Source organism: Pinus tabuliformis, chromosome Q, assembly GCF_031772625.1.
Source record: "Pinus tabuliformis cultivar Carrire ecotype Pingquan chromosome Q, CPIR1, whole genome shotgun sequence".
Lineage (NCBI taxonomy): Eukaryota > Viridiplantae > Streptophyta > Pinopsida > Pinales > Pinaceae > Pinus > Pinus tabuliformis.
In genome coordinates this window covers 1,179,147,691-1,179,175,264 of record NC_142296.1, presented here as the reverse complement: position 1 = coordinate 1,179,175,264, position 27,574 = coordinate 1,179,147,691, and the positions used below count along the sequence as shown (strand labels likewise).

The window sequence follows — 27,574 nt, the reverse complement described above, 5'->3', positions numbered from 1 at the left end:
ACCCTTAATCAATCCTTCTTATTATCAAATATCAAATGTTTAGCAGAGAGAGAATGTCCAATAGAGTACAATGATGAGATTCAAAGTCAATGTGACTTGACTTTTGTAAATTACCCAAACCAATGTAAATCTGATCAGCTTGATGAAAGACTGCAATTCTGAAAAGTCAACAGCAGTCAACTTGCCCTAACCAATCAGCAGTCAATGGTCAAAACAGCAGTCAAACTTGCCTTCTTGAGCTCGGTCAACCTTAGTCAAACTCGGCCTTCCTTGTTGGTCAAATAGCAGTGAAAACAGTCAACAAATCAGCGGTTAAACCCAGTCAAATCATGTACTCAACCTGCAGTCAAAACAGTCTTGCAACTCTGCAGTCAACCCTGGTCAAAACAGCTCATTTTGCCTCGGTTTCTGTGCCAGATAATGCAGCCTGCTTGGACAGACCTATCCCTGGTCAAAACGCAGTCAAACAGTCCTTCTAAAGTCCAAAAGTCAATGCTGGTCAAAGTCTCCTCACAACAGAAAGTCAACACAGGTCAGATCAGCCCAAGAAACTTTGCACGTGTGGATGAATAGCTGCCTCAGATGTACATACCAATCAGATGAGGAGAGAGAATGATGTGTGAGTGAATGTGCCAAATGAGGATGAAAGTCTCCTTTATTTATATGCGTTGGAGGGGGATCAATTTATCTAATCGACCCCTAGCCGACCTTGACCAATTGTGCTCTTGAGGGCTTGACATCAAAAACATATTTCTTCTTGTCCGATTTTAGTGCTTCCAAGGTCGATTCTGGTCCTCTCGAAAAGAGGAATATTGTCCAATAATAATCTAAGGCCAGTGAGCTGCCCAAAGTGGAATTTGGCCCTAGTTGCACATTTTAACATTTTGATTAGAACTCAGTTAGATATTTAAGGTTTTGGAACAGCTTATGTTAAGGGTGGTGGAAACAAGAGGCTACAACTCTTTACTTTATAGGGAGAAAGATCGTCTAGAATTTTACATTTTCCTGGGTTTTCTCTCTGCATTTTGGATATACACTTGGGGAAAGAGACCTTGACCGGGTCGAGATCTAGCTTGTTTCCACCATGAAGACTGATTCAGTGATTAGAGTCCTATATTAAGAGCCCTCTCCCCCATTACACTATCAAAGGTCCAGTGCCAAACAGCTAAGCAACAAAGCATTAGTGCATTTTCGATAGTGGGTCAAATCCATCCTTTACAACATTTAGGGTGTGTCTCAAGTTTCAACTATCTGGTGAGCTAAAGCTTTTATTCTAAACAGGCTAAATCTATAGAATATGGGGCTATCATGGTTAGAACTTAGAAGTGATTTGGAATCTTGGATCAGACATCTAAACCTATAATCATGACCTCGAAAAGCAATTTAGTTGTGGCTTCTGATGAGGCTACTCTAACAGCTTTGGTCTCTGTCTACTTAGTGAAAAGCTACGTGGCCACAATTATATATCAAAATTGCATATTTTTCACTAGCAGAAATGGTCTAATAAAATCTATCCACTAATGTTCAAAAGGTTTTATCAATGGGATTGGAGGGATATCATTGTAATCCAGGATCTAAGGTTTCATGTGCATTTAGGCACTGCGCACATTTTTTAACCAATTTGAAACAATCCTTGAATAATATCGACCACCACATACTTTAACACAATCTATTCTGAGATGTTCGAGTAAGGGAAAAAAGGTCTTTGACTATAAAATTTAACTATAAAATATTTTCAAACACATAGTATCAAGTGCTTTAGACTGTACCCAATATTGATGGCAGTTTCCAATTATCTCCAGTCAAAACCCAGATCTTAATACCAGCATGTTCTAGCTTGTCAATGCACCGAGGAACCTGCAAGTTATGAAAGAAATCACTTTAGTTCATGTGAACAGATGAAAGAAAAAACTAAAAAAAACACTTCATACAAAATAATACAACAAAGCAGTGTCTCTTTCATGAGTCATCAACTAATGACAACAGAAATTGTGCCATAAGAAAAACAAGACATTTTTGATATTATGACCCACCCCCTTCTGCAGTTTGTCCTCGGAAACAGTTGCGCCAACAAGAATAAATTCCCTTTCAATTTTGTCTGTGATAGCATCCACTTTTGCATCCTGGTCTGCACGTATAGTATTTATAGCCTCCATAAATTCTTCATTCCAGACTTTGTACTCCTCTTCATCAAGCTCACAGCATGCAATTGCCAAAGTTTTTAACCCAGCATCAACATATTTGCTTATATGAGGTCTCGTGGCTTCCTCAAATCCTCTTCCTTGCTTCTTTGACAATGTTTCAAAATGACACCACACAGACATAAAAATAGCCATTATAAAAGAATCCATCGCCCAATACAAGCATTATAAGCAGAACAATCATTGGCATTGACTTTAACAAGGTTTCCAACATATTGTTGGCCTGCATGCCTCCAATATTAATATATAAGAGCCAACACATGAGGAGGAAAAGGCCTAAGGCTAAATTCTATGCTTGTCTTCAAGACACTTCATATACTTGAAATCTTTAAAATCTCTGTTCTCACATTTTGTTCTCGTAAGATTTTAATAATATTGAATCCTTGTCTTTTCACTCATAAAGAGAAACGATTTATAAAGGGTTGAGATATACCCTGTCTGCACCCTTGCAAAATAGAAACAACCGATCCTCCTTGTTCCTTATTATCACAGACATTCTTTTTCGAGCACTACTAAACTCCAATACATTTAAAATTATATACTCACTGCATAACACGACCTCTATCTGATATCACATTACGGGCCATAAAATAGTCTGGAGCTTACAGCCTCCACAATAAACCTATGCAGCATCAACTTGATATAACACCAGAAATAAACAACAAACATCCATATCGGGAAAATTATTGTGTACAAACACCCACCTCTCTACCTGGTCAAGGGTTGGTATGAGACCTGGTTCATGCAGCATAACACTTGTCTGTGTACATTTGAAGAATTCAAAGCCAAGCTCCCTTTGCTGCTACAACAAAGCTGCTTCATCTGGTGACTCAGCTTCGTAACTGATTTTACCAGTCTCTTCATATTATCCAGTCTCTTCATATTATTCAGGGATTGCAGTTTGGCAAATAGCCAAAATACAAAAAAAACATATGAATAACATCTGCATGCGGCTCCTGCTGCCAATGTCCATTCATGAGGCGTTTGTCTCTGAAATTGAAACCTTTAACACAAGGTTTCGTCCCCATTTCAGTGCCGACTGGATCATTTATCTCATTGTCTTCAAAGGACAAGTTCTGCAGCCTACAACATATTTTCCTAGCCTTTCTGCCATTGCCCTTTCCAACTCCGTCATACCTTGACCATAGGTAGTACCCGCAATAGAGCACTTTAGGAACGCCATCAAATTGTAGGTCAATGTACAAGCTATATCAGATAGGATAGTGTCAACCTGCCCAAGTTCTCCATTCAAATTGGATGTGCGGGCTTGTGCAGGCCTATTTGTTTCAGCATAATACATTTGCTGGTCCTTATTAATAAACAGGTGTTGTCTACCGAGGAATCAATTTTGCCCGGACGGCCAAAAATCGCCAGAATCTGGACAGTAGGAGTGCTTGAATCTGCTTGTCACGGTGAAAATGGATTAACACCATAAAATAGTTTCAACACCATCAACCATCAAAATTCAACCCCAGGGCACCAAATAATTTGGATTTCCAAAAAAATTTGCAGATTTTTTTCAAAATCCTGCAAAAAATTCCATTGTTTTCTGGGTAAAATTGAGGCCTCTTTGGACTACGTGTTAATTAACACGCTCTATCCTACCTTCACAATTTCTATTGATACATAGAGAGAAATTGGGATGAGGTAACCGTGCAGGATAAGTGCTGTCACAAAGTACAAAAATGATGCTAAAGCTGGTTTATCGTGATTAAAATAAGCATTTCACAATTTCTATGGATACATAGAGAGAAATTGGGATGAGGTAACCGTACAGGATAAGTGCTGTCACAAAGTGCAAAAATGATGCTAAAGCTGGTTTATCATGATTAAAATAAGCATTTCTATTGATACATAGAGAGACATAGAGAGAAATTGGGATGAGGTAACCATACAGGATAAGTGTTGTCACAAAGTGCAAAAATGACGCTAAAGCTGGTTTGTCATGATTAAAATAAGCATTTGCATCATTCGGTCCTAAGTCCCACCAATCTAGCATGTCATCCCTAGTTTTGACACCAAAGGCTGTTGAACCGACCAATGCAATTGAAACCAACTGGGGAAATAAATAATTTTATCCATTTTCCTCTCAATCTCACTTCTTTTTGATGGTGGGTCAATCGTGTTTTGCATCACTTTTGTATCATGTACACTAAAACTTATCACACCATAGATATATTCTATGTTACGGAGCTTTTGAGTCTCTAAGAAGAATCTGTTGAGATGACAGAGGATAGGTTTGACCATCATATTCCATACCGCTAAAACTGCTAAAAAATGTGTACAAGCTTGGGTTTGGATCCTCACATTTGATAAAAGCCTTAAAGGATTGGAAACTTTCATTGTTATGCAATTCTGTTATCGCCTTCAATGCTTGCTTTAACTTTAAATTAAATCTGTCTCTCTGTCAAGGTTCATTGTCTCAAGATAGAAAACACCATCCTCGTAGCTTGATAACAATAAGCAAAGGTCAGCTGGGAAAAAAGAATCCTTCTCCACCCTCACTACATCTCCTACCATCAAAATTTTATACTCTTATTCAACAAAGTTACCATCCTTTGCATGAACTTTGACAATTCGATTATTCACCTCCTTATCCTGCAAGATACAAAAATGTCTTACTAATCCATAAATCGCATCATGAGACAACACTGTAAAAAGAAAAGGATATAAAATGTCTTACTGATCCATAAATCAAATCTTCAGACGACAATGTAAAAAGAAAGTCCTGTTGCATATATTGTAGTACAATATTCCTTCTACCAATTTGAGAATTTAAATCTCTCAAACGCTTTTTTTTTCAGAGCGAAAAAAAGCTTGATTGTATTATATAAGATATATAAAACAGTGTTGTGAAAATCGCGATTAAATCGCGATAAAATGAATAAATCGAGATTTTTTTCCTTTGCCGATTAAATCGCAATAAAAAAATGAAAAAATCGCCAGTATTTTTTTTTGACGATTTTTATTGAAAAAATCACCATTTTATCATAAAATCGCGATAAAAACAAAAAAAATCACGATTTTTTAAGAAAAAATCACCGGGGGTCGCGACAGCATGATTTTATAACGTTTTTTTGGGTTTTTCATGCGCTCATTTGGACAGTCGCACGCAGAGGGAGGAGGAGCTCTTGGAGACCAAGCTGAAGAGGGTTTTTAGCCAAATCTAAGTGCTTAGAGGAGAAAATCAAGAGGAGACCACCGATTTCTCCATAGAAACGGTATGAGGATTAATTTTTTTTTGTTTTCATTGTTTAAAAACATTGTTTTTGTATGTTTTTCATTGTTTTTTGTTGGAAAACTTGGTATGGGCACCATTTTTCTTTTGCTTTCATTGTTTTTAAAGATTTTTTTGTATTTCTTCATTGTTTTGGGTTGGGTAACTTGGTATGACTATGGGAACCAATTTTTTTTTTGTTTTCGTTTTTTTAAACATTGTTTATGTTTTTTTCATTGTTTTTGGCATTTTGCCATTTGGTTGGGTAATTTGGGTTTAAAATGGTTGGGTAATTTGTGTTTGAAACTTTGAACTTTGGAATGGTTGTTTTAGGTTGGGTTACATGTAACTTGGATTTTCATAGTACAATCATCAATGTAAAAATTAAAAATTAAAATACTAAATTGTAATTTGTAATTTGTAAATTTGTAACTTGTAATTTTGTAAATGCTAAATTGTAATCCTAATCCTTATTTTCCCATAGGTTCACAACTGCACCAAAACACCATTCAAGACTTCAAGTTTGCAACTTCAAAGTTCAAAAACAAACATGCCAAGGAAATTGGATCCTTTCTGGGAATATGTTGTACCTGATGCTCCGAATGATAGAGTAAACTTGAGTTGCAAGAGGTGTGGAAAGGGGATGTCCGAGGGGGTGTACAGGTTGAAGTTTTACCTTGCACAAATCCCTGGACATGATGTGGAGCCTTGTACAAATACAACTCTTGAACTTATCCAAAGAGCCATGAGAGCATTGGAAACTTTAGAGCAGAATAGAGAGGCCAAAGAAGAACTCAAAAGGCAACTAAAAAGGTCAACTGAAGAAAGTGGGCCAAGTGGCACTGGTTCTACTGCAGCATTAGCCAATCCGGTAGCTGCATCATCATTTTTTGTTCCTCGAACCACACCTGGTTCACAGCCATCTATCAGTTCAATGCTAAAAAGAACTGAGAAAGAACAAGTTGACAAGTTGATGGCAAAATTTCTCCTCTGGAGTGATATTCCTTTCAGCGTTGTAAGGAATAATCCATTTTTCCAACCTACTGTTGATGCTATTGCCAGTGTTGGCCCGGGGTACAAAATCCCTTCTTATCATGATTTCAGAGGCCGAATTCTTCAAAATGAAAAGCGTGACTGCACCCAAAGATTGGAGGATTTTAGCGCATCATGGGCACAAACAGGATGCACTGTTATGTCAGATGGTTGGACTGACCAAAAGGGGAGAACCCTTATAAACTTCTTGGTTAGTTGTCCCAAGGGGACTATGTTTATCAAATCTGTTGATGCATCTGCACAAATCAAAGATGCAAGAACTTTATGTGATTTGCTGGATGTGTTTATTTTGGAGGTGGGTGAACAACATGTTGTCCAAGTCATAACAGACAATGCTGCAAATTATGTTGCTGCTGGTAGGATGCTTATGGACAGGCATCCTACTTTATTTTGGACACCTTGTGCTACCCATTGTATTGATTTGATGTTAGAGGACATAGGGAAAATTCCCTTTGTCAAAGATATTGTTGACTCATCAAAAAGCATTACAAAATTTATATATAATCATACATCTGTGCTTAGCTTGATGAGAAGATTCACCAACAACAAAGAGTTGGTGCGCCCGGCCATTATACGGTTTGCCACCAGTTTTATATCTCTTCAATCCCTCTTGATTTCTATGTGAGATGTGAAGAGAATGTTTCTTTTAGAGGAGTGGCGTGCTTTGCCAATGAGCCGCAAACCAGAAGGAGAGGCCGTATGCAGACTAGTTTCATACCAGGAAGACTTCTGGGCGGGAGTGCAGGAGGTGTGCGCCGTTACTGAACCTTTGGTAAAGGTTCTTCGGTTGGTTGATGGTGAGAAGCCCGCAATGGGCTATTTGTATGAAGCCATGGACAGGGCCAAAGAAGCCATTCGGGCCTACTATGATGATAAGGGAGACGATGGGTTTCAGAAACAACTCCTTCTATGGGGAGTGATTGATGAGCGATGGAACAACACACTCCATCGTCCCATTCATGCTACTGGGCTTTTCCTGAACCCTGCATTTTCTTATGCATGTGGGTTTGATTTTGATGCTGAGATCATGGATGGATTCTTATCCTGTGTCCAAAAGATGGTGCGATCTCCAAAACAACGTATAGAGATCTCTAAACAAATTGAGACATATAAGATGGCAGGTGGCACATTTGGCTTTGAGATGGCTATCATTGATAGGACGATTAAAATGCCAGGGATTTTTTAGTTTGTAACTTTGTTTCAAATTTCATTGTCTCTTCAAATTCCTTTTTTTTGTTATGTTTATTTAAAATTTTATTTGTAATTTTGTTGTAGATGCATGGTGGAAAATGTATGGTGGCAGGGTACCCCTTCTGCAAAAGCTTGCCATTCGCATCCTCAGCCAAACATGCAGCTCCTCAGGATGTGAGCGCAACTGGAGTGTATTTGAAAAAATACACAACAAGAAGCGCAACAAGTTAACACTTGAACATTTAAAATATTGCAAATTTCCAAATAAATTTTTGAATTCATTAAACAATATTTTTTTATAATTATTAATTATTATTTCATGATCTTTGTACAGGTTGGAGTCCCAGCGACTTAATGACATGGTCTACGTCTACTACAATCTTCGATTGTGGGTGAGGCAACTTGAGAGGACACCTGATGTGGATGCCATCTCATTGGATGGGATTGACACCACTGCTACATGGAGGGTTGAGGCCGAGAGGCCTCTCATGGATTCTGCTGATGATTGGTTAGTGCAGGATGTAGTGGAGGGGGAGGAGGAGGAGGAGGAACAGGAGGAGGAGGTGACACCGCCTACCCAGGCTACCACTGCCACCAGTAGAGGACGTGGTCTACCTCCTATAGCTCCTACTTCTAGTTCTTCAGCTTCTAGAGCACATCAGACTCCACTGCCATCTCCACCAGCACGGGCACCAGCATCTACATCTAGAGGGAAAGGGAAAGTTGTGGCATTTTCTCGCAAGAGGGGCAGAGGAAATCAATAGGATTAGACTTTCATTTTATTGTATATGACATTATGACATGATGAGATACATTATCATATTTTTTGTTGATATTTTGAGGCTGAGTTGGGACTCAGGAGTCAGGACTTACTATTCAGGACATGATTCAATGTTATGTGTGATTTTAGCGCTAGAAATGATATTAAACATCTTATATATTAGTTTTTTTTATCATATTTATGTGTCAATGTATTTATTTTATGTTGTAGATGGTTTAGATATTAAAAAAATTGAAAAAAAATGAATATTTTTGTACCAAATGATTTTTTCCCGATAATTCCGATTTTTTCCCCGCGCCGATTTAATCCCGGTAACGATTAATGTAACATTGATATAAAAGACAAACATATTACATCATGATATAGCTTGCAAAAGAGATCTGACCAAAGTCTGAACAAAAGCAAGTCCAGATATGACGGATGGCCAAAAAGTACCCCCATAGTAGGCGAATAGACAGCGAGATGCTTCAGAGGAAGACAAAACAACCTAGATAGATAGAAAGATAGCGAAAATGCGAATCCAGCAAAATCCAGTGGTGCAAAAAAGATCATTTCAACCACCAGGGAGGGTAAAAGCGGAATATGCTAAAAACCAAAAGCAGTAAAACAGGAAAGACATACCTGGGAATTCTGCAATGAAAAATAGAAGTTATGTACCAGGGAGAGAGAATTTCTGAATGGAAAAGGTTTCCGCTTCAAATATTACATCCATATTCCAGAAACCCTTTTGTGAGTGTAGACCTTTCTTGGATAATATATCAGCTTGTGAATTTTGAGCTCTGTTGATATGCTGAATTGTGTAGCCTTCCTTCCTCCCCCATAGAGACGTGATTCTGTTCAACCAACCAACAAGATGCTGCTTTTTGATATGATTCTTCCCTGTGACATGATCAATAATAATTTTGGAGTCTCCGCAAATCAGAAGGGATTGAATGTTTAGAAAATAGCTGATAGTAAGAAGTCCTGCCAGCGCCATAGCCTCTGCTTTATTATTGGTTCCCTTTCCCCCGTTCCAGAAGATTTGATATTGCAGGTCTTTATCCATAATAATAAGGACCCCACATCCGCATATGTCATTTTGAGCTGCCCCATCAAAATATGCTCTTGGGAAAACCATAAGATCTGAAGATTGTTCTATTTGATTTACCTTATTACGCTGAGAAGTTTTTGCTGGGATAGTGTTAAAGAGGGATATAATGTTATCAAATACAACCATGAAACCCTCCTTTCTGTCTTGAAATATAATATTATTCCTCCATTTCCATATAAACCAGAGAACTAGCAGAATGATTGGCCTCCATGATTCTTTCTGACAACTCCACCAAACAAAAGCTTCTTTTATTGAGGGATGAGATACATAGGAGAAACCAAAATATGCAGCAAGGTCACGCCAGAGTTGCTGGGATATAGGACATTGAAAAAACATGTGATAATTGTTTTCATCAGCCGATCTGCAGGCATAGCAATACCCAGGCCCTGACCAATTCCTCTTCTGTAAATTATCCCATGACAGATTTTTAATTATGGAATACCAACCATGGGAAAATGATAAGTTTATACTGGAAATATGGAAAGTGATTGTGCACATTTTATACTTATAAGATTTGAGTAGATATCCTTTACTCTGACAGACTCCAAACCACTTGTGCCCTTCCATATAAGGACATCATCATCCTTTGTTCGACAAAAACCATTGTTTCTCAAACAGCATTTGATCTGTTCCCACTGCAGCGCCAAAGCACCTGTCATCCCCATAGAGGAGGCATCTTTCCAGGTTGGGAAGGGACCCTGCCAATTTGCAATAACCTTATTCCATGTAAAATACCCTTTTCTATGAAAGAAATTCAAAAGCATCTGTGATATATAGATATCATCCCCCCCGCCCATGATCGGATCAAGCCCAATGAGAATCTTTTTTCCTGTTTGTAAGCTCCAGACCAAGTTTTTTAGGAAGTAAGATTCGACCTTACGGAAACTCATCCAGATAGCAGATCCATAAGAGGATCCAATTCTCCCTATCCTGAACCAATAAGTGATGTCTTTGTTTGCCATATATTTTTTCTTGATGATTTTGCTCCATAAGCCTTCCCCGAAAATACCCCTCCAAAGTGACTTATTCACAGAGATTATCCTGATTATACACTATTGTGGAATACATGCATAATACATAAGCTCCTCTACGTTGATCATCAATTTAGCAGCATTAAAAACAATGAAACATCAATCGCATGCGCACATTAACACAGTATATAACCCGGGGAAAGCATACAGCTGAAAACCCCACACTATCTATATATTATAATGATTGAGAACATGTAACAATACATAGTACAATACTCCTCACAAGTACTCAGTACTATCTCCACCTGTTACACACAAAACTAGCTCAGATCCGAACAAGTCACAGGTTCAAATCTCCTCCGCTGCTTTGCCTGCCTCCACTGCACAATCCAAAGTGAAAATCACATGAGCACAAGCTACAATTGCCTTGGTATTGGCCCACATTGCGCAATCCTCATTGGCATAACTCAATCCCATTGATTGTGCAAGATCTCATGCACAACTATAGTCACAACTGATAGCAATCTCAACCTCTAACACCTATCTCCACTGAACTGTACATGCACTGAGTTAACTGATGTATTCTTTAGTTTCTTTATGAGTTAATAATTAGTGAATTAATTAATAATTAATTCACACAACTCATCACTAGTGTATTCTGCAGTTAGACTAAATACAACTAGTTCAACTGAACACAACTCCATCAACTCCACAATCAACTCCACCAAACTCAACCACATGAGTTCTAACTGAAGTCCTGCATGCAATAGCTCAACTGACTCACAAGAAAAGTGTATTTCCTTCTGACAGCTGCATGTGCCACATCTGTAGCTCAAATTGAAGTGCTCCAAGAGGGTAAGATAATGTTTATAGTCCAAATATTATTATGAGCTAATAATATTCGGTTGTTCTATATTTAGACTTGGCAGTCTAAAAATAGACTCCGCCCATATGTCTAAAAATAGAAGCCCATCTATTTTTACCAACATGACCAATCATCCATAAACAGCATCCTGCAACTCATAGACCATGATCCATATGTCTAAAAATAGACTTTGCGCCAAAAATAGCCTGCGGGCCCACTTAGTGAAGGCGACTTCTTTTCACTAAGCTCCATCATCTTGTTGCATTCTCAACACCCCGCACATGATCGGATCAAGCCCAATGAGAATCTTTTTTCCTGTTTGTAAGCTCCAGACCAAGTTTTTTAGGAAGTAAGATTCGACCTTACGGAAACTCATCCAGATAGTAGATCCATAAGAGGATCCAATTCACCCTATCCTGAACCAATAAGTGATGTCTTTGTTTGCCATATATTTTTTCTTGATGGTTTTGCTCCATAAGCCTTCCCCGAAAATACCCCTCCAAAGTGACTTGCATAATAATGCCTTCCCAAATGTCCTCAGATCCAAAATACCCCAACCTCCAAGCTTCTTTGGTAAGGAAATATCAGATAATTTTGATAAGTGATATTTTCTTTTCTCCGAATTACCTCCCCAAATAAAATTTGCAGTCATTTTGTTCATCAGATGAATAATGCTCGCAGGAATAAAGTAAAGATGAGCCCAGTACACAGCTAATTGAACCAGAACTGATTGAGATAGAACTGCTCTACCTGCCATAGAGAGACATTTATATTCCCACCCAGAAATCCTTTTATAATATCTATCCAGAATCCATTGCCAATCTGATTTTGAATATCCTTTTGCTTTTAAATGAAAGCCCAAGTATTTCATACCTTCCTTAATGGGCTTCGCCTCAATCCCAAACAGCATAGATAGATATTCCATAGCTTCCATATTAACTTCGCTATGATAAAAAGATGATTTTGATTCATTTATATGCAAACCTGTAGCTTTTTGAAACCGATCCAAAATATCATATAAACATTCCCAGGAAAGTTTGCATAGCATACCAAAAATCAGGATGTCATCTACAAATAAATTGTGGGAAATAAAATTATTCCTGCAGATCTTCAAAGGTCGACACCTATATTCCGAGACTGCCTTGTTAATGTGGAGGCTTAAAGAGTCCATAGCCAATATAAATAATAAAGGGGATAAAGAGCAGCCTTGGCGCAATCCTCTAGCAGCCGAGAAATAGGTGGAAGGCAACCCATTTATAATGATTGCATAATTTACATTTTCCATGCAGGCCATAATCCAATTTATCAATTGAGAATTTAAACCAATTTTTGCAAGAAGACATCTAATGAATCCCCAGTCAAGGCAGTCATATGCCTTTCTAAGATCGATCTTCAGAATGGCTGCTTCACTTTTTTTAGTATGCATAGTGAACAAACTTTCCTGTGTGTTTGCTACAGCATCCAGAATATTCCTTCCTTTGAGAAAACCATGTTGGTCCTGAGTCAAAAATCTGGATAGGGTGTCCTTAATTCTTTCAGCAATGATTTTTGATATAATTTTAAAAGAGATATTGCAGAGTGAAATAGGCCTGAAATCCTGGAAGGAGGATACTTCCGATTTTTTCGGAATGAGAGCTATAAGAGTAGAAGATATAAGCTGATGAATGTTACCTGATATTCTTGATTCCTCGATCATCCCCAGTAAATCATTTTTAATAAGGTCAAAGAAATGAATAAAAAATTCAATCGTCCACCCATCTGGGCCCGGACTCTTGTCTTTTTTGAAGGATTTCATGACCCCCAAGAGTTCCTCCTCAGATACTTGCTTGAGGAGGCACTCATTTTGAACTTCATCAAACATTTGAGGGAATAGGTCAATACCCTAGATAATATCCTCAATCCTAATATCCCCAGATCTTTTGTATTGATTTTCAAAATATTTCACAGCCTCATTTGAGATGTCTTCTTGAGTATGTAGATATTTCCCCTCCCCATCATTTATCCCCCATATAGTATTTCTTTCACGTCTGGAATTTGCGAACCTGTGAAAAAATTTAGTGTTTCTATCACCTTCTTTTAGCCAAATAGCACGACTTTTCAGTCTCCATGAGGCTTCTTCCATATCCAGTATCTTCTGTTTTTTCATTTCTAGTTCTTTTATACGACAGCGCAAAAGAAAAGGAAAAGATTGCGCAGACAAGACACCAGAGATCCTTTCCAGTTCCATTTGGATGTCCTAAAGGGCCTTCCTGTTGAGCTGTCTTTCCTTGACTTGCCACTCCTTAACAAGCTTCCTGATGGATGTAAATTTATCTATAAAATACATAGTGGGAGAAAAATGGTCTATTGGAGGGAAATCATTCCAGGATTTTTTTATGAGATCATTAAATTCAGGATCCTCCAACCAGGTCCTGTTAAACTTGAAAGGATAACCTTTCCTGAACCCCTGATCCCTCCATCTAAGGGATATCGGTCTGTGATCCGAAATGAAACATTTTTCAATGTTTGATACCGGCATGCCCAAACGGTCAATAATGCTATCATGGATTATAAATCGATCTAACCTTTTTGCAATATATGCAGCTTCATTTCTACCATTGTCCCAAGTAGGTTGCATCCGGGGAGGGCAAATATCAACAAAATTTCGGTGCAGCATCGCATTTTTTATAAGGCCAGCAAGTGGGTCCTTTTTCCTACCACTGCCCCATACTTCACCAGAATTTAAGGTAACATTCAGGTCACCCGCAATCATCAAAGAATCAATGTCTAATAATTCTGATGTCAGTAATCTGTCCCAGAAAGGGAACCTATCCTTGTATGGGGCATAAATATTCAAAATATGAAAGGGGCCAGCATAACCCCGAAAGTTTGCAGAAATGAGGATGCCAGCAAAACATTTAAAAGCCCTTGCCTTAATCCAGTCAGGGTCCCAAAGAACCGCCAGCCCCCCCGATTGACCATTTGCTTCAGTAGCTACAATATGCCATAAAGGAAACATCCTTCTGAAATAGAAAATTGCTTCAGGAGCACCATGCATAGTCTCCTGAATAAGGATAATTTTGGGATGGACCGAGAGAAACAGATTCTTTAGGGCCAAGAATTTTTGGTCTGCCCCAAGACCCCTAATGTTCATTGAAAGAATGTAAGTCATAATGGTCCATGCTCGGGCTGACTTGCTCTAAGAGGCCCATTTTCAGACAGGTCAATGATAGGAACATCAATAAGAGAGAGGTCACGGATCCCAATGCCAGATGTGTCCATCCTGCCCCGGAAATGTCTGCTTCCTCTGTTATTCTTTCTCCTAACAGTAATGTTCTTTGCGGAATTTGGACTAATATGGGGAGAAGATGGCTTCCCAGGTTTGTGTATTGTAAGAGGTCGAAGATCAAGTGACTTTTTACTCAGAAGATAATCAAGGTCACTACCCACAGAGTTTATAGGAGATGAGACAGGTGAGTTTTGGGGAGTAACAGATATGCATGGCTCCTTACCTTTTTCAGAGGGAAAGATTTTTTTTTTGGAGATGGGGAAGATGAAGGGATATATGTAATATGGGAAGCAGAGGGAAAATCATGAAAGGGAGGGGGAATGGGATTAGGGGGAGGAATTTCGATATCAGCCGGAGGCTCCGGGGGATGTTTGTGCATAAGATTAATGTCCATCTGTCCAAGTGGGGAGACCAACCTTCTGGAACTTTCAGGTAAATAACTATGGATCATAGGATTTGTTTTAGGGGAGATATGGTCCCTTACATAATCCTTATATGGAGGGGATGGATTTCTAGGCATATTATCAAAAGAAGCAGACTTTTTTGATGGACTTCTAGATACGTTGGGAGATAAACAGATAGGAGAGGATAATTTGGACATACCTGAGAAAGTGGACCCCAGCTTTCGCCCATAAAATTTTGACGGAAATTTCTCCTGATGCTGCCTTCCATGAGATTTATGACCAGGACGTCGTGGACAATTCTTGATTAAGTGTCCTGTTCTATGGCAGACCGAGCATCTGAAAGGGACTCCCCAAAAATCAAGTCTCTGATTTATATTTAAATCTCCCCAAAATAATTCTATATGATCAAGAAAACCACCTCTATAGGCTTTTTCGATAAGAATCCATGCAACTCGTTTATCCTTTGCCCCGATGCACTTTGGGTCCACATAAACAAATTTTCCTATTGCATTTCCAATATCGGTAAGTGTTTCCTTCGTCCATAGTTCGATGGGGAGACCAGGCAATTTTACCCATATTAGATTGTTTGTTGGGGTGTTCCTCAATGGATTGTAACCTATATACCATTTGTGAAGAGCAAGAAAACTTTTTCCATGGACCCATGGAAGATTCTGAATGATTACCAGGTCTTCAGCACTCATGAAATGAAAGTTGTACCAATCCTTCATAAGTTTTACAATTTGTGGAATATATCCCAGTAGAGATTTCCACTGATAACCAAGCCATTTTCGCATTTGTTCATCATCCATCTCTAGAAAAAACCATCGTCCAACAAGAGCACGATTTTGCAGGCTATCTATGCGGTCAGTGAGAAAGACGCTATCAAGGTTAATAGCGGAAGGTGGCGGGATAGTTTTAACAGGTCTCTGGTTATGTTTACGTCTCATGGATGGCTCGCCACCTTTTAATTCACGACGCGTGAAATCATGATAACCACCCTCCCGCACATTTCTCACAAACTCCAGGTCATCACCATCCTTCCCACAAGCCGGCAGAGTGGGGGGGACCAAATCCTCCGCCAGCGTGGACTGCCAATCACTAGAAGGGAGAGCGACCCCGTGGAGAGCTTCGGCCTGGATGGTGGCCCGCACCATGGCAGACGTGGCCGATGCATCCGAGAAAGGGTCCATGATGACCAAGCAGAAAAAGGAAATGACGTCCGCACCCTGACTCAGATAGGAGACCAAAAGATCCAACGCTGATTTCCACAAGCTAGAGTCTTAAATAGAAACTGACAAAATCTCTGAACATTCCGATAAGGAATGATATGGCCGGAATGATATGGCCAAGTAGAGTGAAATAAGATCCCGTAAAGTGGAACCTGACAGGGGAAGCCTCGAAAAGGTAAAAGTACGCTTTTCCAAGAAAAATCAAGGCCAAAAGTGGACAGAGGCAGTCAGACAATTAAGGTTGTATGACGTCCGCAGGATGAAAGATCAGGCTAATAGATAAAAATTCGAAAAACGGCGGCTTCTTTTTGACAAAAAGCCAGACATATCCTTCCAAAATATCAATCCCTCGATTGTCCCGGAAATCAAGGATCAGGACATTGAAAAATCCGGTCCCGTGGGAAAGAATTTTTCCGTCCGGAAAAACCAGATGACAGTAGAGAAATCAGGCAGATGGCTCACGAAGACAAAAAATTTAAGTAATGATCTCAAAGATCAGGAGACCCATATAGATTCATGAGAAACCAGGTAGACTTATACAACAACATATACACCCCTTACAAGTGCACCACCAGTTCCCAATTCTAAATCTAGAATCGACGCATGGTCTGGAAATAATGCAGATATCTGATATGCAGATATCAGATATAATTTGCGGGAAAAATTCAGAATGAAGGCAATAAAACCTTCCAGGAAACTATAAGAGCAAAAAGAAGACATTTACTAGAAACAGCCTTGAAACCCCACAGCTTCCTTAATCTTAATGGAGCTATAGCGCACAGTAAGACAAAGACAACCTCCTATTCAAATCCATAAGGAAGGCATATAAATCCATACAGATTTCTTAATCAGACAAAATAAGCCATAACGGAAACCCAGATACTAAGAATAATAAAGCAGATAAAATCCAGCAGAGGAAAATAATACTTCCCCGAAAATCTTTTCACAGAGAAATTCTGATAGAGATAAGGCTGAGAATTTTTTCCTTACCTCATAGCACACGTGACGCCGGTGCCGAGCCTCCCCGAGAACACGCATACCACCCTTTCGCAAGCCACCAGCATTTCTCTCCGATGCCCAGAAAACCAGAAACTCATACAAGCCAAAATAGCAAATGCAGATAGTAGAGTGTATATCAGAGACTATGGTTCTTTAGAGGACGGAAAACAAATGGAAAAAGAAGACAAAGGGACGGATTTGAACGGTGTTGACAGTAGTAAGCAGACCCCTCCCGTAGACAGGAATCGATTCACGTCCTCACATAAAACTGAGAGAAAGACGTCCACACCAGAGGGAATTCTTAAAGGTTACGAAACAAAAGCGCAGCAAAAAATCCGACCCACAAGATCTCACCGCTATTTACTGACGAAAGCGGGAGGAATGATGGAGCATTGTAGGAGCTCTCAGACGCTTTATATTACTGTGTGGTTTCCCGGTGAGAGCTTGAATCAATCATTGCTATTTCTTGTCACTAAATGTGATTTATCTGGCCACTTACATGGGGTTACTATGTGGTTTCCTTGGAGAGCTTTGAATCAGGCGACACTATTTCTTGTCACCAAATGTAACTTAACCAACGACTTACATGGGGTTTCCTGAGAAAATTCGAACCTTTCAAGCGACGCTTAAAGGAGCAGTTAGAGGATATGGAAAGGGTTCTAGCACATGGGACGCCTCCTTGACCAGCGCTTAAGGTTGATTGAGCAACCAGATTTCTATAAGGATTTTCTTCCCCACTCTCATCAAGCAAAGTATCCAGCGCTTAAGGTTGATTGAGCAACCAGATTTCTATAAGGATTTTCTCCCCCACTCTCATCAAGCAAAGTAATGTTCTACATTTTCTTAAAACTCATTTTCCTTTTTAGTAAGCACTCATTTTTCTGCACGATGTTCTGTGCAGGTAGAGTCTGTAGGTTTGTTCTGAGAGAGGCTCTCTTAAAAATCCTCATGACCCTGCTCTGTCTCATGAAAGGAAAAAAGTCTAGCAGTTGTTACCCAGGGCACAGACCCAAGTTCTATGAATTTCCTGAAACTCATCATCGGTAAAAATAAACCTCAAACTTCACTCACTAAGCTGCCCACTACTCTCTATCACACACGCCCTACACCATTCATCACACACCCCTCCGGAGGTACGTGAAAGCGAGTTATTGCTATAAGTCTAACATCAATGCAGGTAAGTATGGAGAGCCTCATTCCTTCGCAGCTGCAGGTCCAAAGATTTATTGAAGAATTTGCAAGAAAATATGGGAAGCCTCATTCCTTTTTTCACCAAATTCTAAGGTATAAAAAAGATAACAGTAAGTTCTTGTACGGCACCTGCATGTAGTGATGCAGACTGAGCTGATCTGAATATGGTGGTGCTGGGCACTGGCCGAGCTGAGGAGGATGCTTTAGTTGAAGAGCACGAGAAGGCTACCAGTGAGGAGGAGGCTCTTCATGCAAACCATAGTTGGACATCGCCAGTCACTGCAACACTGCGAAGGACTGGATAGCCCACCTAATTAAAGCGCTTACATGCAGGGGATGAAGAATATTCATAAGAGAGGAAAGCCCAGAACCAGATGCAGGGGACAACGCAGTACATGTACATGTAGGAGATGCCCAGAACTAGATGCAGGGGATGAAGAATATTAATAAGAGAATATGCCTATAACATTGCAGCAGACTTTCAGGTTTGCTCTTCTCAACCTCTAGCTTGATTGCAGTGAGAGCTAAGAGCTAAGGTTAAGAGCTAAGATGAGGATAGCTTCCAAAAGAATCTGGCTTGGCTTGGCATCAACCTTTTCGTGCCACCAGTAGGTGGAACCTCAACTCAGCAGCAACTCAAGAGCAAATTGCTGGAGAAAGAAAAAACAAAAGGTTATAACTACGGATATTCCATCCATAAAGATTTAATGGGTCCGTGGAATGGTTTACAAAATGGATACAAGCGGTCTGAAGCGGGCATGCCAACGGAACATAATTATTTTCCACTTCATGTTCCAGGTACCAATCAACCCTGGCCCATTTTTACTTCTGTTATCGATCCAGATGATGTGTACGATAATGATGGAGATGGAGTTGTGGTGTTTGGAATGCAGTTGTCTATAACGCTATTTTTTGAAAGCTTTTCCGACGGGTTTTTTCGGTCGAAATCCGGCAGGAATTTATTGGAATCGTAAGTTTGATAGCTAGTTTTGCACAATGAAAGCGTCACAGGAGTTTTTCAGGGTGCTGAATCCAAATATGCAGTTAAAAAACCATTTTAACTGCAACAAATCAAGATTTAACCTCAACTCAATTTCTTCCGCTGGATTCTGTCACCGAAATCTCCAAAAAATCTCATTATAGACAACTCCGTTTGAGATCACTTTAAAAGATTTTCATCTGTTTTTATTATGTTAATAAAATTTCGTGATGTTAATGAAATTCATGAAATTTGCCCAGAATCCTTGTATTAAATAGGGCTCTCGTGGGACTACTTTATATTCTACTATTTGACAAATAGGGATTTTTCATTTGTCCTCGGACTCCTTGTTTGTGGTGTCCCCGTTGTTGAATGGGGATTTTTCATTTGTCCTCTGACTCCTTGTTTGTGGTGTCCCCGTTGTTGTTGAGCAGGTTGTGGAAATTAGTTTTTAAACCAAAACTAAATTGGTTGTTTTCTCTGGGTTTGAATTTGGACCTTTTTACTGGTTAAACCATTTTTTTTTAAGTTTGAATTTGGACCTTTTTTACTGGTTAAACCATTTTTTTTTTTAAGTTTTGGGTTTTTATTTTTTTCATCAATTTTTTAAGAGTTTTTAGTTTAAGTTGATTGCGGATTCCGAGAATATCTATTTTTACAATTTTGCTTTGAACTTAAGTCAATTGGGGATTCTTGAAATATTTATTTTTAAAATTTTGCCCTTGAGGTTAAGTAGATTCCAGATTCCTGGAATATTTTGGGATCACACTCATGTCCATGGATCCCGAAAGGAATCCGCAATCAACATAAAAGTGCTCTTTCAAGAGTGATTTTTTGGATAATAAATTATCCCTTCACCCCTAAGGGTTTGATTAAAAATTTATTGTTCAATAACACAATTATGTTAAAAAAATTGCATATTTATCATAAGGAAAAAAATAAAGTGACCATCACATAGAAATGACTTATTGAATCCCTGAAATGACTTATTGAATCCTGAAACTTGATTTTACATTGCCTGGAACTAAAAATAGATTTTGGATTCTCTAAGGATCATATTAGAAGGGTCCATTACAAACCTTCTTGGAACCAAAATAAAATCCCCTATAGGCAAAATCATAATGTTATGGAGCCCCCTTCCTTTTATTCCTCAATATTAGCAACAAAAAAAGAAGGGAGGTGTATCCCAAGAAAACACAGTAGTGGTTTTCATTTATTCCAAGTAGACCAGGATGAATTTTCCCTTTCTCCCTAATGGTCTACACCGAGGAATTATTATACAAGTATAAATATTTGGAGTGAATTAAATTTAAGAAGAAAATTTCAACTTTTCAACTTAGTCTATTTGTTTCCATCAAGGAAAAGTTCCACTTTCATTCACTCATTTTTTGAAAATTCCAGTGATCTAGGCTAGTCATGCAACTCATAAACAAACTAGCAAACAAATAAAGAAAGAAATAGCTACACCAAAGTTGGCTATCAAAGGCTAGATATAAATAACAAATACATGAAAAATAAAATAATATAGACGAGGGAAAAATAAAATGTAGATGAGTTGATCCTAAATGAAAATCAACTTTTACATAGAAAAATAATGAAAAATTAAAAGGTCATTCATTTGCATGTTGCAAACTTAACAGATTTAAGAAATCACTTTCGCGGATAAAGAATCAGAACCAAGATCACTAAAATATAACTCCTCATCTCACTGGCATGAGGTCCATGGATTTTTTTTATTTTTTTTAGGGAATCCTATGACTTAAATATGCTTTGATGATGCAATCTAGACTGCAATTACAACGGAGCATGGCTTAAATGGATATTCCTTCAAAGGAAAGAAACAAGTGAGGCTATAAAAAACATAACATTTCAGGATTCTATAACTATTATACATTAGAGAGTATAAAAGCAATAACATTTCAGGATTATATAACTATTGTACGTTACTAGTTATACATTAAAGGTTATAAAAGACAACATTTCGGAATATTAAACTATTGTACATTACTAGTCATTTCTGGACATTTACAAGATATTGTTATTCGGTCTAGGAAAACAACTAAACTGCAATGTTTTAGACTACTACCCAAAGACTTCATGATTATTTGCTACAAACCTAACTAACAGCTTGGGAACACCATGGATGAAACAATTTCATAGAGATAAAAGAAGTCGTCTGGAAAATACCCTAGAAAGAAAGCCCAGATCGACATCTACCTCATTTTCAATCCATAAATTATGCTCATTTGTTTCATTTTGATGAGAATTCCTACTTCAACCATCCCATCAATGAAATTTCTTGTCGTGGTATAAGGAAGACATCGATTCTAGTTAGTTTCAACGCATCTCATGTAAAAGCCCTCAGGGAACTAGAATGAATTCATTTCAAGAAGATAACTTTGCCCTTTAAAAGACCCCACAATGAAACCCTCACTTTCCTTCTTCGCAACGATATTTTGATCACTCATTCTGATGGTAACGATCATTGCACCCTGGATCACGGTGCCACTGGAAAGCTCCAAAGTTTGTGCATACGTCAATTTCATATTCATGGCCGAGACTTGTGTTCTATTTGAAGATGACGAAGTTGCCAAGGGCTTATCCTAAAACCCTCAGAGTTTTTCTCTTCTCATATAGAGTCCACTGACCGTTTGCATTAGTCAAAACCAAGATGGTCATGAATAATCTCTTTCAATAATTAATGTCATGCTGAAGCCACAACTAGGGAGCTTATGGTCCACACGACTCTCAATTTTCGTCAACCATTTATGTAAAATAAGTCGGAGATAATGCCATTATCGTCCTCTAATCCTTCCATACTTTAAGAGTCATCATCAGAAACTAACTGTTTTTTTTTTTTTTGGAACAACTTTTCAAACCCTTCTTCACCACTGACGCAGCCCCAAAATTACAAAGCCCTCCAAAGTACTCCTAAATTTTGCCTCTCTTTTCAACATAACGCCATCTCTAATGTTGATCTCTCTGCCTTGTTATAGGCTATTTTATCGCATCTGGTCAATACGCCTACAAATTGGATCAATCCACATCCATGGGCATGTTGTCATCATCCCTACACAAAGCCCTAAGCATGACCTTTCCAAAAACTTTGAGTTTCTGGGTCTATTTGCTAAAAAACCATATTTTTAGGCCTAACACACCCTGCATAATTGAGCAACTGCACTACATTGTAGTCTCTTTTTCTATGAGGGTGCACTGCAGTGCACCCCACATAACTGCAGTGCACCCCACATAACTGAGTAGGTGCGCTGATTCTAGAAATTTGGGAAAAATAAAAAATATCTTTGAAGCTTCCTCTTCCATAAGCTTCCAATGTAGTTTTAACTATTTATCATGGATAAGAGCTCAAATCCTATCTAATCCTATCTTGGCGACCTCACCTCTTATCCCTTGAGCTCATCCTCCCATCAAGAGTGGATCTCAAGCCTAGATTGGTAAATGGATAAGAATAACTAAACTACCACGCTCTCCTATAAATGTACAACCATCTACAACATCAGGGTTGGCTTTTGGAGACCTATCTTGCTCTCACGATGCTACCTTGAATCCAAGTGATCATCATATTCTTGCATTAGGGTGACATTGAGGTGTGCTTTGTGACGAGGAAGAATAAGTCAACTTGGGGAGATCTCTACAAGATCAGTTGTTATTCTTGGTTGTAAACTCTCTCATTTTCATATTAATACAAAGAGTATATTGTTTTCCTATAAATGTTATGTTATGTTTACATTCATATGTTTCAATGCTTTGTTGATCTATTGAATAGAGTAATTGGATGATGCTACATAGATGTTGTAGATCTTTGGTTTTTTGTGATTATATATGCACATTCTAATTATAGCAATAAAAGCTACGATTGGAACTTACAAGATGAGAGGAGAACGAAGCTTGCAATGGATTCCAAGTAAGTTTCTTTCCATTATTCAATTTCTCTGTTGTTCTAGACCAATCCACTGGGTTCAGGGAAGATATTTTTCTCCGAAGTCGTAAATTTTTCATAACAATTTGGCAACTCCGATGGGGACGATTCTTCCTTTAGTGGTTTCCTTGACCTTAGCTCCTTTAAACCTCTTAAACCAACTTTAATTGTCTCACCCAGACGTTCATTGATCTTAAGAAAACATATGTTAGAGCTTGGTTGGGTTTCTTGTGTCATATTTTGACCGAAACTAGCTTAGCACATCTCTCTGTTCTGAGACAAAGTGCCCCAATGCACCCTGCATAACTGCCTACCTACACTGCAGTGCACCTTCTCCTGTGCTGCATTTGCGTTGCAGCACACTCGTGTCCCTTATGCACTTGCACTGATCCTGTAGGATGCAAAATTTTGCATTCATTCCCTTTCTCTTTGATCTACTCTGGTCTAGCATGTTTTCTTGAGTTTTTTTAGTTTGTTGGTGTCTCTTAAAATCTATCTTAATGTTTGCATTTGTTTTTATTAGCCTTTGGTAAGAATTTCTTTGGTTTTTTTCTTCTTCTTATCAATTTGGCCATTTGTAAACATTGAGCTTGATTGTTGATTCAATTGAAAAAATTTATATTGCAGTCGTATTCTATGTGATTTCTTCTATCGATGATCTTGTTACATCTTAGTTTTCATTGCATTTGAAGATTAAGAGAAAAGAAAAGAAAAACAATTATTTGCATTGCATATAGGGCTTTGATTTTGATTAGAATGGTGAAGTTGAGGAGATTGATTGTTGCATCTCTTGTTTGTGGTATTGTTGATTGATTTTTTCTTCCCCTACTTAATTAGGTCTTTCATTGTTAAAAGGAAAACAAAGAGTTATTTTTGTCATATTAGTTGCATCATAGGTGTGTTCATGTGACATCAAGTTTTGAGCCTTGAAACTGAAACATAATTCAAGATAAACTCTAAAATTCACTTCAATTAATCTAAGGACCATTTGAAACTTAATGAAACATCTAGAGGTCTAGGCTAGAGCTGTGTTCCGACATCTTTAAATGTAGGAGTTGTCTTTTTTTGCCAGTGTTGCATTCCTAGGGTGATATCGCGTTCCACATACGTAAGTGTATCAGACTGTTCTCCACGTACCTTCGAGTATATCGGATGGTGCTCCACGCATGAAAAGTATATGGGAACACTCTCATCGTAAGATTACGCATTAGACAACACTACCACGAACTGCACTTCCGTGTATCATCGAGTATATTTTGGAAGTCCACACTAGGTTTCTATCCTCACCTTAGGTAACTGAGTCATCTGCCTTGTATACTATGATACACCAAACACAACATTCGGGGAGATTGCATGCTCGTACGTAAATCCTTAGTTCACCAAGATGGTATAACGCAGTTCACAGTTACTTGATAAAACCTTTTGCCTAGTTACCCCTATTTTATTTTATTTTTTGTTGTTAGTTTCTAAAATCAATTAATCGACCACGGAACAACATCCTTATCGTGGAACAACTCCATAGTGGATCTTAGGTTGAGACTAATGGCACTAATTCCTGAGACCACCAGTCAAGGAAACCCCTCTGATGATAATCTTGGTAATTTTCCTCCTTTTGGAAATATTGGTGCTCCTTAAATGGCAATGTTGTCCCTCCCCAATTTACCATTGGTTTACCAGTTTGGTTATTTACAACCTCCTTGGTTCTAAATGTCCAAATTGTTTCTCAACCAAGTAGTCCCCCGCCTGAACAAGTTGATCCTAGTGTTGACCCTTTTCCTTCTTCACATGTTCGGTCTTCTTCCTCTTCGTCTGATGAAAACTTCAAAGTTAGTAACCAAGTGGATAAGAAGAAGAAGAAGAAAATGAAGATTAAGAGGAAGAAAAATAAGCAGGGGGGAACCAAGCAACCATTGCTACCAATGCAGCTAGTATGGACAAATATTCCAATCTGCCCCGCATAGTTAAATTTCCTTGCAAGTTATGTAAGGGTGATCACCTTCTTAGAGATTGTCCTAGTACTCCCAAGGTATTAGAAGTGTGGTCCACAGGCTCACATCAGCCTTTGTCATCAACGTCTGGAGATTATGCTGGTGACAAACCATCAACCAGTGATAGTAAAATCCATGGGAAAAAGAGTAAAGTCAAGTTTCCCTGTAGGTTATGTGAAGGGAATCACCCAATTCACCTTTGTCCTTATATAGATGAAGCCTCAAAAGTGTTAGAAAACCTTACATCTTCTCAGCCTCGTCTTCCGGTTGGTTAGCAGAAGATTTCTCTCAATCCTCCACTAGTTGATGAAGTGATTGATCAGAATCCATCTCCAGTCAATCCCACTCTCTCTGAATGTGGATCCCATGAGTCTCTTCCTGACCAACCATTGGTTGAGAAAATGGTTGACTCGATTCCACCTTCAGTTGATCATACCATTCTCGTAGAGAGTGAAGTTCATACCACTCGAGTTCTTCTCGTTTCTTCAAGTTCTAATGAATCGGGGGACAATTCTCCCATTCCCATGGAACCAGGAGGCAATCCTCTTGTTCCCATGGCACTGGGGAGAAATCCTCCCATTCTTACAACACAAGGGAGCATTTCTCCCATTCCTGTAGCACAAGGGGGCAGTTCTCCCGTTCCTACAATACTCCCTCCAAGTAGTATGATCACTTCCTTTGATTGGATTCAACTAGCAAGATATCGTCTTCCTCCTTGCGTGCCCTTCCAGATCATAGTATTGGCTTATAATATGCCCGTACCTAGCATTGTCATAGATGAAGCCGCATCGGTTAATATTTTGTCCTCAACTATTTGGCAAACTTTCGGTTCTCCACAACTTGTGTCTGTTACCCAGAATTTGTTGGCTTTTAACAGAAGAACTAGTCAACTATTAGGGATCCTTCCCCATTTGCCTATTACTTTGGGAGAAAATATTGTCTATATCGATGTGATGGTAGTCCAAGGCCCTTTGGATTTTAATTTACTCCTTGGGCATGACTATGTTTATGTCATGGGAGCTCTTGTATGTTCACTCTTTTGCGTGAAGTGTTTCTCGCATGAAGGAAGAATCACACTACAACAAAACCAGCGATTAGCGTCCCTTTTTACTTCTTTTTTTGCATCTAGAGCCCATTTTTGGTGCTATTTGCATCCATTTATCAAATATGGTGCAAAACTTGACACAAAATTTGCATCAAGTTTTGCACCAAATCTTACACCAAGTTTAGCACCAGGTATTGCAATAGGTTTTGCACCACGTTTTGCACCAAATTTTATGCCAAGTTTTGTGTCATCCTTTACACCAGGTTTTGTTCCAGGTTTTGCATCAAGTTTGGCACCTAATTTTGTTTGACATACTTTTGCATCCTCATTTGCATCCACTTTTTGCACCTACACTTGCATCAACTTTTGCATCGACTTTTGCATCCTTTTTTGCATCCTTTTTTTAATCATTTTTTGCATCCATTTTTTCATCCATTTGTGCATCCCTTTTGCGCCAAGTTTTACATCGAGTTTTGTGTCCAGTTTTGCATATAATTTTGCATCTACTTTTGTTGCATCCACTTTTCCATCTTGTTTGGCATCCATATTTACATCCTCTTTTGCATCTATTATTGTACCCACTATTGCATCTAATATTTTTGTGCCACAATTAGCGCCTAGTTTGGCACCTCCTTTTGCACCCACTTTTGATTATAATTTTGCATCCATGTGTGCATCCTCATTTGCGTCTAGGTTTTCATCAATTACTACATCTATTTTTGCATCCCTTTTTGTATCCAATTTTGGACCAGGATTTGCATCGGGTTTTGTGTCTCGTTTTGCATCTACTTTTGCATCGACTTCTATTGCATCCACTTTTGCACACAATTTTGCATCCACTGTTGCACCCATTTTAAATTTCACTTTTTGCATCCCTTTTTACATCTTCATTTGCATCATACTTTGATTCTTTTTTTGCATCTATCATTACATCCACTTTTGTTATGCCACAATTTGCACCATGTTTTGTACTCACTGTTGTATCCACGTTTGCTTCCAATTTTGCATCCATGTTCACATCCTCTTTTGCATCAAATATTGCATCCACTTTTGTGTCAGGTTTATGCATTGGGTTTTGCATCTCGTTTTGTATCTACTTTTGCATCTACTTACATTGTATCCATTTTTTGCATCCAATTTTGTTTTGCCTGTTGCATCAATGTTT

General features: G+C 38.6%; 3 pseudogenes across 1 annotated transcript; all 3 read right to left on the bottom strand.

Moving 5' to 3' along the window:
* Positions 1–1,758: 1,758 nt before the first annotated feature.
* On the bottom strand, positions 1,759–19,188 carry LOC149223900 (putative phospholipid-transporting ATPase 9 pseudogene; annotated as a pseudogene). The gene is made up of 3 exons (XR_016249688.1): positions 17,261–19,188; positions 2,034–2,288; positions 1,759–1,857 (listed from the first exon to the last, which is right to left on the bottom strand). The product of XR_016249688.1 is annotated as a putative phospholipid-transporting ATPase 9 pseudogene (transcript).
* LOC149223902 (putative phospholipid-transporting ATPase 12 pseudogene) lies at positions 2,284–3,543 on the bottom strand (annotated as a pseudogene).
* On the bottom strand, positions 3,913–4,995 carry LOC149223901 (phospholipid-transporting ATPase 6 pseudogene; annotated as a pseudogene).
* Positions 19,189–27,574: the final 8,386 nt, after the last annotated feature.